Source organism: Urtica dioica, chromosome 3 (assembly GCF_054948205.1).
Source record: "Urtica dioica subsp. dioica isolate 48M chromosome 3, U.dioica_male_clone48M_v1_H2, whole genome shotgun sequence".
In the NCBI taxonomy this organism is placed as follows: domain Eukaryota; kingdom Viridiplantae; phylum Streptophyta; class Magnoliopsida; order Rosales; family Urticaceae; genus Urtica; species Urtica dioica.
In genome coordinates, this window is record NC_142758.1 from 43,672,504 (window position 1) to 43,688,280 (window position 15,777).

Here is a 15,777-nt window from a genome sequence, read left to right on the forward strand (position 1 = left end):
AAGATGTTATCAATATGTATTTTAAATTTCATAATATTTGGACGAACCGTTTTGTTTCTAAAAATCAATTATTATTAGTGCGCATAGTTTTTATTTCTGTTTCAAACAGCAAGGTTTTGATTTAAAATAAAATAGCTAACAAACAAATCGTGATTTGGAATTTTATACCCCAATATTCAACATGTTTCTTGTATGTCTTAAAAATCTTGTAAGTTTTGGATTAACGATTTATTTTCTAAAAATCAATTAAAATTCTTGCGCGAAGTTTTATTCCTGTTTCAAACAGCGAGGTTTTCTCGGAAATTATTTCTCTTGCCGAAATCATTGGGCGAAGGGTATTTTCGTCTTTTTACTACTGAGTATCATCTTTGTGTTTTTCCAGAACCCTGGCTATGTTTAGAATTGATTATTAGAACCTAATTGTCATTCTTTCATTTAGGTCATGATCCAAATACTTTTTCCGATCGTTCGATAGTTTAAAATCGCACGTTTCCAAAACAAGGTGAGAATAATCTCACTACAATACGGATTAGTTTAAAATTAATTATGATGTGTTATATGATTGAGTGTGATATTTCTTATATGCGTGTATGTTGTTATTGAGTGAATTGTGATTATTATGTTATGTCTTGTTATGATGAGTTTAGTACAACTTTGGCATAACATATTCTAATTATTAGCATGTTTTATTTATGTTTACGTCATATGTCATTTTTGTATGTAACGCAAATAATCAAGTGATAAGATAAGTAAGAGAGTCGTACCGCCTCGAGCTACGGAGGTATTAAGAGAATTCTCTCGAGCCGACCTACGGGCTCATAAAGGGAGTTTTCTCATATGATATGTTTATTAGATGGTTCAAACTATGGGAGGTCGCAGCCCCGTAGTTCGTTTCCAAAGTGTACACTGAAATTGGTACGACTACTCTAGGGCACCCCAGATAAAATATGATAAGATTTGTGATACGAAAGACCATGACACCGTTCGAACTAAAACACTAATTAATCGATCATGCATTGCATTACTAATCTTTTTTGTGAGTCATAGTTATTCTCGATGAGCGTTAGCTTATATTATGTGTATTCGTCCGTATTGTAGGTAAGCAACAAATGAACAAGTGAGGAGGGTGGATCAGAGGCGTTCGATGGCTAAGAGGTTGGGTTGTGGTTCCGCTCGCTTATTTAAAAGACTTCCGCTACGCAATTTTCTATACACTCAGTTTGAGATTTTTATGCTTAAGATACTTTCTGAATTAAGTATTTCTCTTATTTTCATCAAATGTTTTTGTAAGATTTCAAATGTTGGTTATTTTCAAAGTTGTTTTATTTTAAAGTCTAGACTTAATAAATAAATGAAATGATGTTTTTAAAAAAAATATATCCACGATTTTTTTCTAAGTAAAAGAATTAAGCTTAGTATGACGGTCCGGAAAGTCGGGTCGTCACAAGACCACCCGGATACGGAAACCTGCAAAAATCTTTGCGAATGGCATCTCGGGAACTCCCCCGAGCAGCAAAGTTGTCGACCGAAGGCAGCAACGATAACCGGAGAACCAGTGTGAAGCACAGCTTTTCCTCGACGAGACATACCGGAAAGCAGATCACTTCCAGAGACGAGATCCCAAGGAGACGAGACCCACTACAAGCTTGCGGAGTGCGTCTCTCGGTCTTCCTTGCGCGACGAAAACGACGACACTTTCATTGGATAGAGCTAGAGCTCAGCGTGAGGAACGGAGCTTCCACGACGAAGGTCACCGGAATAAAAACAGGGCAGACTGGATCTGAAAACACAAGCTAAGTAAAAGAGAAGAAAATGATATCTTGAAAAAGACGTGCCACCCCCTCCCCATCACGACCTCATCTTCGAAGAGCGAGACCGGTGCCGAAGACGGCTAGGGGAGGGGCGGCAAACTAGGTCAAAACGAAAGAGGGGTTTGAAACTCTAGTTTTATAGAGAAACTCATTTCTAGAGAGAAAAAAGCTTCGAAGAGCGAGGCCGGCGCCAAAGACGGCTAGCGGAGGGGCGGCAATCTTGGTCAAAACGTAAGAGGGATTTAAAACTCTAGTTTTAGAGAGATAACTGATTTCTAGAGAGAGAAAAGCCTTTTTCATGAGAATTACAGAGATACTACACCCATATTTTTGTGGAATTCGTTAAATTGTAATTGGTATTAATCTCTTTATCCCTAAACGTTTTGACATGATATTTGAAAACATAGCATGAGAGAGATTAATATTAACATAAAATGAAGTGGGTTTGGAAAAATTGAATATATAATTTTAGGGGGAAATTAAAAATAATGATTTATTTATGTCCTTACTTATCACATTCTTTTGCATTTTGAAGTTTAAATGTCAAATAACAAGCATCATTACGTAGGATCTATTTGGCACACCATCTGGACTGGTCATCTCATCCGAATTATTCCATTATAACTGGACATCCAAACTGTCCATTTGAAATGTCATTCAAAAAATTATATAAAAAAGGCAATTCAAAAGGAAATCTGATAAATAAGCGTGCAGTTATCACCACATAAACAATATATGATGTAAGTAATGTAAAAATTAAAACTCATGTTATTGAAAAAATTATCATAATAAACCTGATATTACAAAATACACAATTTTTCATTTTTTCCCCAAATTTATACATGTATATTTCATAATAGATTATTCATTCAGATTTTGTCATCCATACACGTTTTACGTGAAAATTAAAAATAATAAACAAAACTAAACAAGGTTGTATAAATCAACTTAAATAAATTATTTTCAATGTCAACTAAAAAGCATAAAATTTGTACTAATGACGTTTATTATAATTTATTTTTCTGTTTACATAAGGCAGCGTATAAAAATGATATATCTGTAGATTTTATGTTGATAATTTTGGTTCATTGGTATTTTGCAAAATCTTTCAAAAATGTCGAGAACAAAGTAGTTTGGTTATTTAGCTACACTACCTTATTATTAATTGAAAAAAAATTAAAATTATTGTGATTAAAAGTTTACAAAATCGTTCAATTGATATATATTATATGATTATATTATTCAAAAAATCACTAAATACATTTTAATAATGCTATTTAAATTATAAAAGTATCGTCATACTACTATAAATGTTGGATTCTACAACCCATTTTCCACAACGCTTACGGCTAAGTATTATAGAAACAAGGGATTCTACAACACTTAAAATAAGTGTTGTTGAAATTGGGTGTTTCTACAACGCTTTTGGCTAAGCGTTGTAAAAACTTGGTGTTTCTACAACGCTTACTATAAGTGTTGTAAAATTTCACATATTTCAGATTTTCCACAACGCTTACACTATCCGTTGTAGAATCCTCGCCGCGGTGACGTGTGTTTTCCGTCGCAGTGAAATCCTTCTACAACGGATAGTCTAAGCGTTGTGGAATTATGATATTTAATAAACCTCGCTGCGGCGAAATTCCTTCTTCGCTGCGGAGACCTCCTACAACAGATATCAAATCTGTTGTAGGATAATCTCGCCGCGGCGAAGTTGTTTTCTCAACGCGGCATGTTCAACTCGCCACGGAGAGAAAGATACCGAGATCAAACACTTTTGCAGAAGAGATTCTCGCCGCAACGAGGCCTTTTTACAACGTATATTTTTACAACAGTTCAAATATCTGTTGCATGAGGTTCTCGCCGCGACAAAGAAGGATTTTCGCCGCGGCGAGGTTTCACGAATTTTTAGGATTCCACTATAAAAGGCAAAACTCAGTTTTTTCAGTTTTTTCTTTGACCCAAAGCCGAGATAGTACTTTTCGACCGATGTCTATGAAGATCCCGCTGCCCAAAACTCGTCGCCACATGCTCGCCGCCGCTAAATCTCGCTGCCATTCCCTTTCGCCACGTCCTCGCCGCTATCCTCTCTCACCACGTCTTCGCCGTCGCTAAATCTCGTCACCATCCCCTCTCGTCACATCCTCGCCGCCATGGCTGACATGAAGTTCAGTAGTTTAATTTAACTTATTATGTGTGACTTATAGATAAACATTTACAATATTTAATTCATCTTTTAACATATTCAATGATCTCAAATATCATATAAAACAAATAAGTCTTTATATTATTGATAGTATATTTTTTATCATTGTGAAAATTTATAGTAATAATATTTCATAAAAAAAAATCAACCATACATTATAATTATTACACCATAACTTAGTTTTAAGCTCATGTAATTTTAGTACATTTATTTTTTATTAAAATTATTAAAAACATAATCAAATAATATATTTGAGAAAATTTAATAAATAATAACTAATGAGTCTGTTTGGCACATCATCTCAACAGGAAATCTCATCCGAACTTTTGCAATATTAAAATGGCTATTTGAACTGTCCATTTGAAATATCGTTAAGTTACGTAAAAAAGGAATTTCAAACGGAAAAATTGATTAAATATATATCGAATAGCCAACTATATGCCGAACAAATATGTCGTGGCAACTTTGAATGAGAAACGAACATGACCATAAGTTAAGGTGTGATAACCCTTGAACAGAACTGAGAAGATCGGAGAAGTTAGCGCACATTAGCCAAATTGGCCACATAAGCCAAAGCAATTATCAAAATAACTTTCATGCACACGAAATGAGCAGTTATCAGTATGATTGTCAAAACGTGGGTCTCCTCAACACACGTTATAGACAATATAAGCACTATATACGAATATCAAGAAGGTGGAAAAAGGGGCTCTCGTTTTTTTTTAGACCCGCAATGCTTATCACCTATCATCAGCGTTGCCAATATTTATTTATTTTTCTCTTTATGACTCGATTCGTCTATTATATGGATAATCCGACCTAAATTTTTATGTATCCTTCATATCATGTTATGCATACATGGATTTTTGCTGAGACAAATGTTATATTTACTTTTGGGTCCATTAGGTATATAGCTAACTTAAACGTTTGTTTTTGCAAAATAGTCAATGTTTCGTAAATCTTAGATAAATAGTCATTGTATTTTATTTACACTTATTTACAAGCGTCTATTTAGAAAAAAAAAATACCCATAAATTCTAAAAAAAAATTGAACTTATTTATGGGTATTTTTGTAAAAATACATTTGTAAATAAAATACAGTGGCTATTTATCTAAAATTTACGAAACGTTGGCTATTTCGCTAAATCCAAACGTTTAAATTGACTATTTTACTAATTTTTTGTTTATTTTTTTACATTAATATTATTATAACTTAATTTTTCATATATTTCAGATAACTTTTCAGAGATCATCTTGAATTTATCCAAGTCATGTAACTCCACCGAGTGGCTATTATTGCCAGATCATTCTAGGCCGCTAGATAAACTAATGACCGGAATCTTCTTGTGGCATACTATAAATTAATGACATGGTTCTGATCTTCTTTTGAACGATCATTTTTTTATTAATTATTTATTTAATTTTAGATATGATCAAAACTTGAGACTAAGACACCAACTCATAAGCCATCTCTCACTATCAATGGAATCGTTAAAAACGGTATCAAAACATGCTTGCTGTCTACACATAAATGGTTGAATTAGTACAATATTTGGCTAATTTCTTTTTCCTATTAATTGTTCGTCTTATCTGGTTGACTTTCAGTGACCAATCTTCCATCTTTAATTTAAAAGAACTACTCATATAATATAAGATATGATTCGGTGATGATTTGTTCAAATGGAGATATATTCCTTCTTCGTTTTTCGTGGCTTAATTTATATTGGGATTGATTTTATTTCCTATAGTTGTTATTATAGGAACTGCATGTTAGTAGTAAGCAAATCTTTTATCAACGGACGATACTTCTGCATATTAAATATTTATATCACTTCATATGACGTTTGCATACTATAACCATACCGTACGTGGCTCCACGATGACTTGTAATTTAAATTATCGTCAACCTTTCCAATTGCCTAGGAGTGTGCATAACACGGTTTAATTATATTTTTAAATTCATTATCCCGTCTCTAAATGCAACCACATATTTTTATATATGTTAAATTTTTTTGTTTGTAAAAAGCTGAGATAACTATGCGGTTGTATTTTATGTTATTTTGGGGTTAAATACATATATTCGATAAGGACAAGCCGGCTGCCGGCACAATGAATCAGGTCATTACCTAAAGACAAAATAGAAAAATTATAAGAGGACCAAAACTGGGACAATATACCTCATGTTTTTTTTTTTTTTTTTTTTTTTTTTTTTGGTTAAGTAGGCCTCCTCAAACCTCTTCGATCAATAGAGGAAGGAAAACTCGAGCAATTCTCATTAACAAACAGAATTGACTAAGTCCATACAAAGATTATGGACAGAGATTGGTACCTCATTCAACACAATATGTCTTGAAATGAAAACTGAGAAGCATAAGATAATAAAGAAAAGCAAACGAGTCAAGGTTCTAGTCTTTTCGAAATGACGAAACCCGTCACGAACTCCTCGGACTCCTTAAAAGAGATCTTCTGAAAATTTTCTGAACCGAGAACGAGCTCGGTTCTTAAACCCACTTCGACCTCTCGAGGGACTCTAACCTGGACAGAGACATTTTTTCTCTTCCAGATTAACTAAACCAAGGTGAATAGCTCACCTTGGAACTCCAAGAACCACCCACATGGTGGGCTTAATGACCTAAAAAAAATCCCTCTGAAAACAACCAATTGAAACAAACAACACAACAACTAAAATAACTAACTAGGTCACAAGAACCTCACATAAACTCCAACACAAATAGCTAATCAGAGCAAGACAAACTAAATTGTAACCTAAAAAACAAGAATAGAAAAAAGAACCTATTTCCCGCTGCGCCTTGACTCCGTCGACCAGTCCCATTGCATCCGCCATATGAAACATCACCACGTCTCGACACCGAACACTCCCTGATGTATCCGAGCGCGTTGAGGATGGCCTTGCTGCTTTGCAACATCTGGAAGATTCTCATGGTGTCATCGAACATGGTGGTTCGCATAGGCTTTCACCACGGTTGAGCAAACCATGGCCTCCAAAAACATCATGTTGAAGTTTAGAGAGAGAGAGAGTCGAATCTGGAGAGAGGATAAAGAAAGAGAGAATCGGAGAAGAGAGAGAGTGTTTCGAGACTTTGAAATATTTCTTATATTTGATATTAATTTGTATCACCTATTTATACATATGGTGGGTACAAGAGAGAGTGTAATAAATACATGTGTAATAACTACTTCTAGGAAAAAGAGAATAATAAATATACACAGAGAGCAAGACATAGGAAATAACATGAGAAATAAATGCGACAATTTCCCATGTGGAATGAGTTCCAAGGAGAGGACTTCCGAGGCAAGCTCGACGCGGAAGGGCGAGCTGGGCGAGCTGACGAGCTCGACGCGGAAGGGCGAGCTGACGAGCTCGATTTCAACACTCCCCCTCAAGCTTGACTGTATATGTTGAGGAGGTCAAGCTTGCTACATAGCTCGGAAAAGGTTGCTCGCGGAAGGGCTTTGGTGAGAATGTCGGCGAGCTGATGACCTGACGGAATGTATTCCATATCGATTATATTTTCTTCAATCTTTTCACTGATGAAGTATCGGTCGATCTCGATATGTTTTGTTCTGTCATGATGGACTGGATTTTTGGCTATGCTGAGAGCAGCTTGATTATCGCAAAAGAGCTTGATTGGACCTTCGATGATGATCTTGAGGTCGTCGAGAACTCTCTTCAGCCAGATGCCTTCACATACTCCACTTGCTAAGGACCTGAGCTCGGCTTCAGCACTACTTCTTGAGACAACGGACTGCTTCTTGCTTCTCCAGGTAACAAGATTTCCCCAGACGTATGTGCACATGCCTGATGTTGATCGTCTGTCTGGAACATATCCGGCCCAGTCTGCATCTGTGAATACTTCGACACCTCGACTTTGTCTTTTCTTGAAGGAGAGACTAGTCCCTGGGGCAGATTTGAGGTATTGGAGAATCCTCATGACTGCGTCCATGTGAGTTTCTGAGGGATTACTCATGAATCGACTTACCATACTCACTGCGAATCCAATATCTGGTCTCGTGTGAGTTAGGTAGATGAGTTTTCCTACGAGCTGCTGAAATCTTTCTTTGTCGGTGGCGGCCTCGTTGGTGTGAGCTAGAAGTTTCACATTGGCATCCATCGGAGTGTCAACTAGTTTGCAGCCAAGCATGCCAGTTTCTTTGAGGAGATCCAACGTGTAATTGCGCTGGGAAACAGAGATACCCTTTTCTGATCGAGCTACCTCCATGCCGAGGAAGTATCGTAGGCTGCCGAGGTCCTTGATTTCGAACTCAGATGACAAAGTTTGCTTCAGCCTCCTGATCTCTTCCAGGTCGTCTCCGATTATGACTATATCGTCCACATACACACTAAGAATGGTGTGCTTGCCTTGTGTGGAGATTTTTGAGAAGAGTGTTGGATCTGCTTGACTCTGCTCGTAGTCACAACGTTTGAGCACGTTGGTGAATTTTCCGAACCATGCTCGAGGGGACTGTTTTAGTCCATATAGTGACTTCTTGAGTTTGCAAACTTTATTGGCTCCTTGATCTTTGTCAAATCCTGGTGGGAGTTGCATGTAGACTTCCTCTTCCAGTTCGCCGTTTAGAAAAGCATTCTTTACATCGAGCTGGATGAGAGGCCAATCTAAGTTGGCTGCTAGTGAAAGGAGGATTCTGATGGTATTGAACTTTGCAACTGGAGCGAATGTTTTTTGATAGTCAATGTCATACGCCTGCGTGTACCCTTTTGCGACAAGTCGGGCTTTGTATCTCTCCACTGTGCCATCTGGATTGTGTTTGATGGTGAAGAGCCATCTACATCCAACAGTTCGCTTGCCTGGTGGTAGCTCGACGATATCCTACGTATCATTCTTTTCGAGGGCTTGGATCTCAGCATGACTTGCGTCTCGCCACTCGGAACTTTGAAGGGCTTCCTCGATGGAGTTCGGCACTTTTCCTTCATCTAACTTCGCCACATAGGCTTGGTAGCTCGTAGATAAATTCCCATAGTACACGTAATCCGCCATCATGTATTGAGCACACGACCGAGGAGGTTTTCTCAATGCAATGGGTAAGTCTGGAGATTCGATGGTACCTTGTTCAATAGTGTCGTGGTTCAAGTTCGGAGAGACATCTTGGTCGCGAGCTTGTACCGGACTCTGGGTGATATTCAGTTCGCATGGAGAGGGTTCAATGGCTTGCGAGCAGGGAATTTCTTGACCAGGTGAGGTCGGCGAGCTGGGAATTTCTGGAACAGGTGAGGTCGGATTTTGAGGCGAGTTGGGCGAGCTGGGAATTTCTGGAACAGGTGAGGTCGGATTTTGAGGCGAGCTGAATTCTGGGTTTATGATGAGCCAATTTGGGAAGTCATTTTCGTCATTCTCCCCCTGACGAGCTGAATTGGCGAAGTAAGGACTGAACTCATGAAAAGATGCATCCATTGAGACTATGAATTTTCGTGATCGGGGTTCATAGCATTTGTAGCCTTTCTGGGTTGCTGAATAGCCAAGGAAGATGTATTTGAGCGATTTTGGTTCAAGTTTACCTTGGCCATAAGAATGGGTGAAGACTGAACAGCTGAACACTTTCGCAGGTAGGGTTGAGATGAGTCGACAGTGAGGGTATGTCTCTAGAAGGACTTGAGATGGGATTTTATAGCCAAGGACACGAGATGACATTCTGTTTATGAGGTAGGTGGCTGTGAGGACAGCTTCTCCCCAAAAATGAGATGGGACGTTTGAGGAGAACATGATGGCTCAGGCGACTTCGAGAATGTGTCGATTTTTCCGCTCGGCTACCCCATTTTGTTGCGGGGTATGAACGCACGAGCTGGAGTGAATTATGCCATGTGTTTTGAAGAAATCGCCGAGCTCATAATTAAAGTAATCTCGAGCGTTGTCAGTGTGGACAATTTGAATGGATGTGTCGAACTGTGTTTGGATCATTTTGTGAAAGGTTTTGAATAGATTGGATGTTTCAGATTTTTGTTTCATCATGTATATCCAACTGAGTCTAGTGTGGTCGTCAACAAAGAGAAGGAACCATCGAGCTCCAGTGATATTGGGAACTTTTGAGGGCCCCCATATATCACTGTGAATTGTGGCAAAAGGACGAGATGGTTTGTACGAGGTGGGGTGATACGAGCTAAATACTTGGACTTAAAAGTTCACAAACCTTTTCCAAGTTTAGCTTAATGTCAACTGACTCCACTAAAGAATTGACACTGAAAATCTCTCGGTTCAAATGAATTTATTTTCTACTCAAGAATTCAACCTAATTGTAATGAGTGGATCCACAGAATATTATCAGTGTTTACCCTTCATGAATATCATCAGCTAGTTGGGATTTACAAAATTACCATTTTACCCTTCTAGATGTTATTTCCTCAACTCATTTGTCGCTTGTGAATAAGTTAGAAACAATGTATTGACGAGGAGCTAACAAGTCACATTGTTTCATCCAAAAGAGTCAAGACACAATTTGGACATTAGCCAGTTCATTTATTCACACTCCAAGGAACAAAGCATGAAGTGATATACATTGCATTTCAGCAATCTTGTACATGAATTCCATATCTATGAGAACTTCACAAAGTTACTCATGACATTCTCACAACTTAGTACTTCACCAATAGGCCTTGTTCGGAATCACATAGTGAGTCCGAACTCTGACTTTCTCAAATGAGAATACGTAAGCTATGAAATGGCATGTCTCATTTCAGGATTAAGGTAAGCACGATGCAATTCATACGTAGTGACTTCGAGACATAAGAGGTTATATGGTTTGTTCTTATCTTGTCTCTAGAAGTGCACTGGTCAATTCAGTACCTTCGGAAGATACCTAGAAGAACTATAGAGTCTCCAACTCTCAATGCCTCATAACCAGACATCATAGATTCTTCTAACAATCATACTGAGGTCAATAGTCCTTTGACCTTAGATTGCGAATATATCATTTTAAGCAAACTACGAAGAGTTTGTTCATGCAAATCTACATTTGTCTCTTCGTAAGTTGTTTAGTTTGTTTATGGACTAAAGACTAATGTTTTATCATAAAGATTCAAACAGACAACGAGGAATGAATGAACGTTTCAACTTTTTATTAATGAATAAGAAATTACAAGCAAGAGTCTTCATGAGACATTATTACATCAAATGTACAATATAAGGATTACAACTTTTCTTGTGGGCACCATTGACAACAGAAAATTTACTACTGATGTACAGAAATCCCCCGCAAGACAAGCAATTATCCCCCCAAACTTAAAACTTACATTGACCCCAATGTAATTATGCAAAACATGGATAGAGGGACTTACCTTGCGGGGGTGGCCGAACGCCCCTACTCGTGACCGCCGCACTCAAGCGGCGGTGGATCTTCATTTTCATTCTGGTTCTCTGTTTTCTTCCACACCTCTTTAAACGGTGTTGGCCATTCTCCTCGCGTCGGTTTGATTGGTGATTTCGGCGTCGCATCCTTTCTCTTTCCTTTCGTACTTTTGTCCGGAGGAGTACGTGGTGGTGATGGGAGTGGCAGAGGTTTGACTTCATCTGTCTTGAGGAAGAAAACCCATTTTTTCTCATTTTTGCGCTTTCGGGCTTTGTAGATCCCGAACGTCTCTTCCTCATTCTTCATTCGCGTCTTCAGTTCACCTTTCGTCACTTCGATGAGAGTACCACGTGTGGCCAAGAAACCTCTTCCCAAGAGTATAGGGATGTCGCGGTTCTCGTCCATGTCGATGATGTAGAAATCAGCAAGGAAAGTGAATTTTCCGACTTTGACGAAGATGTCTTCCACGAAGCAGCGCGGATACCTTACGGATTGGTCCGCCAGTTGGAGAATGGTGCGCGTGGGTTTTAGTTCACCCATTTCCAGCTCGTTGAAGATGGCCACAGGCATGAGGTTGATGCCCGATCCTAAATCACACAAAGCGTTGTCGATACGGATGTCTCCAATAGTGCATGGCAGTGTGAATTGGTTGGGATCCTCCAATTTTGGTGGAAGTTCTTGTTGTAGAATCGCGCTACATTCCACAGAAAGTTCCATCGTGGTGCTTTGCATGAACGGATGTGGCGGCTCGTGGATGTGGACCGGCGAGGGTGGCTTCGGAGTTACAGCGATCGGGATAGCTTTTCCCTCATCTTTCTTCGAGTTTTCGACAGCTGCAACATGATAATGTGAGATGACGTTGCAATGCTCTCTTGGGTTTACCTTGGAGGTGCTAGGATGCGCGTTTTGGGTTCTCGCATGGAAATCTTTCGCTAGTTGCCGCACCGTCGTCTTGAGGCTCCGGATTTGCGCCTCTTGATTTGTCATTCGCGTTCGAGACTCGGTGATGAAAGAGGTGATGAGTTCTTCTAGCTTGTCCTTGGGAGCAGGCTGATTTTGTTGTTGACGCGGTTGAAACCCTTGTTGTTGCCACTGTTGTTGATTTTGGAACGCCGGTGGAGGCCGGTTTTGTAGGAATCCATGTTGTTGTTGTGGCTCTCTCCACCCGTAGGTGTATTGGTTGTTCCAGACTCCATTGTTTTAGTTGTTGGAGTTTTGGAACGGGGGCATGTTGTTGTAGTTCCCCACGTAATTGACATTCTCGGGGTGGACATTGATCGCTTGAGGGCAATCGTCGGTGTAGTGTGGTCCGTTACACCAAAAACATGGCTCCCGAGTTATATGCATGGCGTTCACAGTGGCTTTCATCTCTCTCAACTCCTTTCGGAGATTTGCCATCTCCGTCGCCATTTATTGCATTATCTCCGGATCAATTGTGGTCGTCGCGGCTTGAGCAGTGGCGGGACCGGCCTTCATGATTCTCATCTCTATCGGGCATTGATCGTTGGAGCGCGCTAATTCTTCAAGGAGAGCTTAGAACTCCGATGGCATCTTAGTTAGCACCGTGCCTCCCGCGACGGTGTTAACTAAGGTCTTTGTCGAGTTGAGGAGTCCGTAGTAGAATGTTTGAAGTTGGACCGGCAATGTGACCCTGTGGTTAGGACATTTTCGGAGCATCTCCTTGAAGCGTGCTCATGCTTCGTGGAGGGACTCGCCGTCCATTTGCACGAAGCTGTGAATGACGTTTCTTAGGCGGGCCGTCTTCTCGAACGGGAAGAACTTGGCGAGGAAGGTATTGCACAGCCATTCCCATGTGGTGATGGAATCGGGGGGAAGCGAATTGAGCCATGCTTTTGCCCGGTCACGGAGGGAAAATGGGAATAGTCGGAGTCGGATGGCGTCTGCGTTGATGTTGTGGATCAGGAATGTCCCGCACAACTCGTTGAAGTTGGAGATGTGCTCGTTCGGATCTTCATTCGGGGCTCCGGAAAATTGATTTTGCTGGATCATGTTGATCGTCCCCGTCTTGATCTCGAAGCTTTGGTTCCCTCCGATGGCCGGATTGACAATGGCCGGTTGATACCCTTGAGTGGTGGGTAACACATAGTCGAGGAGTGGTCTTTCTTCGTTGGCCATGATCACTTCTTCTATGTCTTCCTCGTGTATGTTTTGCTTCTTTTCCTTTCGATTTCTCTTGCATGTTTTCTCTATTTCGGAATCTATCGGAATGAGACTCGAATCACCGTCTTTTCGCATTAACCTTCAAAAGAGAAAGAAAACTCAAAAACAGGTGAGACACAGAAAATAAAAGAATGTTCAAATTGAAATCTAGTTAATTGAATTGTAATTAAAAACTTATTCCCCGGCAATGGCGCCAAAAACTTGTTGCGATTTTTACGCGCGCAAGTGCACGTGTCGCTCAAGTAATATAGTGAATTAAGTACGAGTGTCGATCCCACGAGGAACAAGCTTAATTAACAAACAAATCAACTAGCACGAATTGAACTAAAGATGAGATGGAAAGATGTCATAAATTATTGACAAGTTCTAACGCAAATAATTAACAAAATACTAAAATAAAAGTTGTAAGCAGAAAGAGAGGCTAAGGACCAAGGCTTCACGGGTTTATTCAACGGTTTGGATACACGAATTTGACGCACAATCAATGATCAACTCACTACACTTTGCTAATCATACTCACAGAACAATATTGCTAAATCTCTATCGAGCATCTAACAACCTATGTCAAAATTAGGAAAATCTTCTCTCGATCTCAATCCCTAACAAAAACATGCATTAATATCAAGAGTATTCACGTGATTCTATGGCAACCTAACTATCTCTAGCCTAGGCATGCATCATAGTAATTCAAACCAAAACACTAACAACCTAATCTTTCTCAAGCATCAAGTTGAAGTATAAAATCATGAACAAGGTAGCTAATCTCGATCAAGCATTAAAACGGATTTGAATTAAGCAAAGTAGTAGAGAATGAAAATTGAACTTCAATATATTAAATCATATCCATAACCGAATCCTAAACCTGCTACGCCATAGTCCTTAATGGAATTAGTTCATATCGTAGCGAGAAAATAAAAAGAAAATAAAAGAATAGGAAGAAGAAGAAACCATAATTAAATACTCAATTGTAAATTAAAATACGGGAGTTCAAGAGTAAAGGAGAAGAATAAAACTGTGATTGGCGCGAATTGATGAAGAACGGCTCTCCTCTTTTTCTCTATCTCTCCCAAATACTAAGTGATAACAATAAAAAAAAAGTGCTAAGATGCCTAAAAAAGACATTGAGAGGTGTATTTATAGGCCTAGGTCAAAATCCTTGGGTTTCTCTTAATTTTCGGAGCAGATTGGGTAATTAAAAGTGATCCAACGGCTCAGATCGACTCCAAATCCGCGTTTCCTCTTTTTTTGTCTCGGCGGACCTCGCGGCGCGCAGTTCGAGGGTCGCGCTGCGAGGTTGACATCCCGGTGGACCTCGCATTCCACGCTTCATGCTCGGAGATCGATTTCGGTGATTTTTGGAACCTCGCGGCGCGACCCCCTAGGGTCGCGCCGCACGCTTTTTCTTCCTGCGCGCACCGGTTTTGTAACGGCCATAACTCCTAGCTCCGATGTCCGATTCTTGCAAATAAATATGCGTTGGAAAGCTAAGAGAAAGCTCTATCCAATGATCGAATTGGATTATCCAAAATCTTTACTTCAAACTCTCAGAATTGTTCACAAGAGGACGCTGTATTTATTCTTTGCTCTAACTTGGCGAAAAGTCTTCAAATCTTCTTAAAATTGCTCCATTACTTCACATGATGCTCTACTAACCTCCTTTATACCTAATTGGCCTCTAAAACCTATAAGTCTCTCAAAAACACACAAAAAAAATCACAAATACTCGAGAACAAGCTCGGATTTAGTCTGGAAAATAGGAGTTTTCCGCGTGATTAACGCATCTATCACTTTTTGTCGTGACGAGGATGACTTTGAGACAGTGAAACAACCGGGTCGATTATGCAGATATTAGTAGAATCCCGAGATTTCTCTAACACTCCCAATCGTCCGACCCGAGAGCTGGTCCTGAAAAACACAAAAATCAGATGAGAAATTGACAGCACAATTGAGATTAGCAGTGGCTTTGCTGACGGAAAGAAGATTGCATGATAAATCTGGATATGAAGCACATTAATGAGAGAAAACTTTGGATTCAGCTTCACCAAGCCAGTTCCGGCCACAAGGTTGAAGGATCCATCAGTTGTCTTAACCATTCTGTTACCTCGATTTGTTGAGTAATCTGAGAATAAAGTGCGATTACCCATCATGTGATCGGAGGCACCAGAGTCGATGATCCAAGGAGCTGAATCTGCGGCAGTACCATGGGCCAAAAACGAATTCCCAGCTAAGAGTTTGCTCAAATGACCTAGCTGACTTTTAGTG